The sequence below is a fragment of the Hippocampus bargibanti genome, linkage group LG06, assembly GCF_051943395.1.
Source record: "Hippocampus bargibanti isolate YZ-2025 linkage group LG06, ASM5194339v1, whole genome shotgun sequence".
In the NCBI taxonomy this organism is placed as follows: domain Eukaryota; kingdom Metazoa; phylum Chordata; class Actinopteri; order Syngnathiformes; family Syngnathidae; genus Hippocampus; species Hippocampus bargibanti.
Genome location: NC_142739.1, coordinates 30,699,559 through 30,703,972, shown reverse-complemented (window position 1 = coordinate 30,703,972; position 4,414 = coordinate 30,699,559).

Below are 4,414 nucleotides of genomic sequence, written 5' to 3'. Positions count from 1 at the left end.
TTTCATTTCCTCTTTCCAATCCGTCTGAAAAAGACATAGTCGCATTTGTTCCCAGTTTGAAAATGTTTCCAGATGTTTCCCTGCAGTTTTCCTGAGTCGTCAATGGACACCAAGTTTGAAGAAGTGCATCACACTGGCACAAAGCAACTACATACTTGTAGGACTGAAATTAGCTTGTTTTAGGAGGCACATCAGAATCACAAAACCTTTATTCGTCCCACAATGAGGAAATTTGCAGTCCGCAATAACAATTTGAAAGGGGGAGGGGTGGGGGTGAAAGTATAGAAAACAAGATATTCTAAGCATAACAAAATAAAACTGTCAACTGTGCAAATGGAAATGTGCAAAACCGTTTCATAAAAAGAGGATAAATCAACCCCATGTCTGAAACTAAGGGTTTCAAAGTCATTATTTGCGACGGGCCTTGACTTTGACACATGATGTAAGGGATTGGCTAGCTCGCTAGCTAGGTAGCTCAATAGATGAGCATGGAATTTCAATCGCTAGGTAGCTAGCTCAATCGCTAGGTAGCTAGCTGGGTAGCTAGCTCAAATGCTAGGTAGTTAGCTCAATTAGTAGGTAGCTAGATCAATCGCTAGGTAGCTAGCTAAATCGCTAGCTATCACACTAGCTAGCTAGGTCAATGGATGAGCGTGGAATTTCCCAAGTTTGATTTGCTTTCACGGGCCGAATAAAATGATGTGGCGGGCCGGATTTGGCCCCCGGGTCTTGACTTGGACACCTGTGTACTCGGTCGCGCATCATGAAACAGTTTTTTTGTCTTTTGTTAGAAATAATTGACATTTTCCCATGAATGAAACTTAAGAACAGAAAAATGAGTCAGCAACGTCCACATCAGATACAAATAAAATCTCATTTCATTTAACCTTGACCCGAACAAATCTTTTCCTTCTCAGCGATGCGAATCATTTCCAAGCACTCAAAATGACCTAAACGCCAACATCGGTATTCACCAAGGCTGCCACGGGAATGCGGGTGCATATGTTGAGAAAATTCGTTTCTATCAGGCCAGACGAGACCAGAAGGATAGGATCACTCTGGGCTGTACAAACAGATCTTTGCTTTTCAGAACTGCTTGTTTAGGCTTTTAGGCGCGGCGTCTTAAGGCTGCAACTTGACTTATGGCCTGTAAAGTGTCCTTGAGAGCTTTGAAAAGCGCTTGAAAATAACATGTATTATTATTATTATGACAAAACATGACTCGGCAATTTATAATAAGTCATTCACTGGCAGTCCATGTGTAAATATGTGTCACTCCAGTGCCAGGGTTTTTGGCATTGTCACTCTAATTCCAGGACTTACAGAATATTGAGTTTTAGGACAAAAATACTTTTAGGACAGCATAAACATTCAATACAGTGTTAGAAATCTTAGTCTCTCTTCTTTCATCGGAAAAAAGAGTTAATTCCGAAATGATATGGGTATGGAGTTATCTGAGTTTGAAATGAGGGTGGCTGTCTAAAATACAATGCAATACATACATATTGGTTTTCATTGGAAAAAAAGAGTAAATTCCTAAATTACATGGGTCTGGAGTTATCTGAGTTTGAAATGAGGGCGGCTGTACAAAATACAATACATATTGGTTTTCATCGGAAAAAAAACAGCTAGCTATATAACTAATAGGTACACAGCCAGATAGCTAGCTAGCCAGACAGTTAGCTAATAGATAGCAAATAGATAGCTAATGGATAGCAAATAGATAGCCAGCTAGACAGCTAGTTATATAACTAAAAGATAGCCAGCCGTGTTGAGGTAACAAGGATGAAAAAGCACCAATTTGCCGATCCATTTTGAAGTCACAGTCGCGTTGAAGGCCGTTAGCTTGAGCTCAGCGGTCAGAAGGCCCACTGACCCCAAAAACCGTCATTTCAGATTTCAATGCCGCTCACTCGCCGACGGATCCGATTTTCATTTTTCTCTCGCGCTCCTTATTGCGTTAGCGTCTTTATTGCGCCGTCTTGTGCTTTGTAGTGACGTTCGTGTTGATCCGTCACCGGCAAAGTGAATTACACATCAAAGGAGCCTCGCGGAGCAGGAAATAAAGAGAATTACAAACAGGAAGTGGCAAATGACAACCACAAAAACAGGAAATCAGATTACGCTTCACCCAATATTAGCTTTTGAAGCATGTAGCATATGCCCCAGAAAGCATATCAAGTTGAAATGGAATTGTGGGACGTCTTCAGTTATTATTATTATTATTAATATTATTATTATTATTGCTGTCGAGTGTCCTTGAGAGTTTTCAAAGATGCTTATAAATGAAATTAATCAATTATAAATGAAATTTGTTAATTATTATTGTTATTATCATCCTCATTATTATTGTTGTTGTTGATATTATTATTATTGATATTAATATTATTATTATTTTTGTTGTTGTTGGTTTTATTATTATTGCTATGAATATTAAGATTGTTATTGTTGCTGTAAAGTGTCCTTGAGAGTTTTGAAAGGTACTTATAAATGACAATTATAAATGAAAATGTGTATTATTATTATTATTATTATTATTATTATTATTATTATTATTATTGCTGTACAGTGTCCTTGAGAGTTTTGAAAGGTACTTATAAATGAAAATATTTATTATTATGATTATTGCTGTACAGTGTCAAGAGTTTTGAAAGGTGCTTATAAATGACATTTATTATGATTATTATTATTATTATTATTATTATTATTATTATTATTATTGCTGTAGTGTCCTTGAGAATTGTCTTTGGGAGCCTTTTACTAAGTCTTTTTGTGCCGGTCCCAAGCCCGGATAAATACAGAGGGTTGTGTCAGGAAGGGCATCCGACGTAAAAGCTTGGCCAAAACAAACATGCGGATCAAACCTCTCAAGATGGAAGACACTGATTGGCTGTGGCGACCCCGTCAAGAGAAAAGCCGAAAGGAAAAGAAGAAGACTTATCAATGAAAACTGAAGAAAGAGCCATTGCATGTGCACCACGTGACCAGCAGGGGGAGCCACCATACTTGAAACAAGACGTGTCCGATGGAAGTTCTCTACAAACAAACAAAATGTACATTCCTCGTTCAACCTTTTTATTTCTTCATTTGGAGCTCCATTTTGAGACATCATTCGAAATGCAGTGATACCTCAGCTCACGAACTTAATTGGTTCCCAGAAAGTGTGTGTAAGGCGAAAAGTGTGTCTTCCAAACATTTATTTCCCATGGGAAACCATTGAAAATGACAATAACCCGTTTTCAGGTCCCAATAAAACATAATTTTCGACGAAATAAGCCTTAAAACTAAACTACACAAAATACAGTTATACGTCAACTTCCGAACTTAATTGGTTCCCAGAAAGTGAGTGTAAGGCGACAAGTGTGTCTTTCGAGCATTTATTTCCCATAGGAAACCATTAAAAATGAGAATAATCTGTTCCCAGGTCCCCATAAAACATCATTTTCTACAAAATAAGCCTTAAAACTAGACAAACTATACCTTATTTTATTGTATAATAAATGTGGTATTGGATTGTAATGAAAGAAATATACTGTACTATATAACAAAGTGGTTTTATTGACCTTTGTGATGGTCGTTAATGTCGTTGCCTCTTGATGATATCCGAGTGAAATTGCTGTGCTTTCTTGGCGATAATACCCTCACTCACACTGTCCCCTGCTAGCTGCTTTTCATTAAGAAAATAGTGACTATGTGCTGAGGGGTATGTGGCAGAAACATCTTGAAGAAAAAAAAAAGGAGTTTCCGGTGGTAGCCGCAAGTCCTCGGTTGTTCTTAATCATTACAAGAAAAAATTGGATTTGAAATGGTCTCACCCGTCTGTCCACCAGACATGAGGACGTTTCATCTCTTTATGTTCCTCGCGGTGGAGCAGAACTCCGGCTGGATGGCCAAGAAAGGTGCGCTGCTCACTCAGCACTTCTTTGTAGGTCACATCTGGCAGGACCTAAAATGAGAAATGAAGGCAAAAGGGGGTGGAGAAAAAAAGCCTACTTTGAACATCAAAGTAGGCCATGAAAAGCGCTCCGAGCGATAGCGGCCGGTTGTCGCTGGATTCGCGCTTGACATTTGATTCGGGGGCGGAGGGAGCAACCCCGGGCGAGTTGTGTTCCAGCGCCGAATAAAAAAAAAAAAGACATTTCACGCACGGGCGTCAGCATCAAAAACGATTCTGATTTACGCAGCCGTGTACAAACGGAATGTCGACCGTGTCTGGCCTCCATTTTGTATTTCTTATGGACAATGTACTGCTGTATGCAATGTGAGCCTACAAAATAAAAGCTGTCGCATCTATAAAAACATCATGATTTCTTGACTCTTAACTCATTGACTGGCAGACAATGTGCCAAAATGTGTCCACTGCAGTGCCAGGGTTTTTGTCATTGTCACTCAAAGTCAAGGACTCACAGAATAT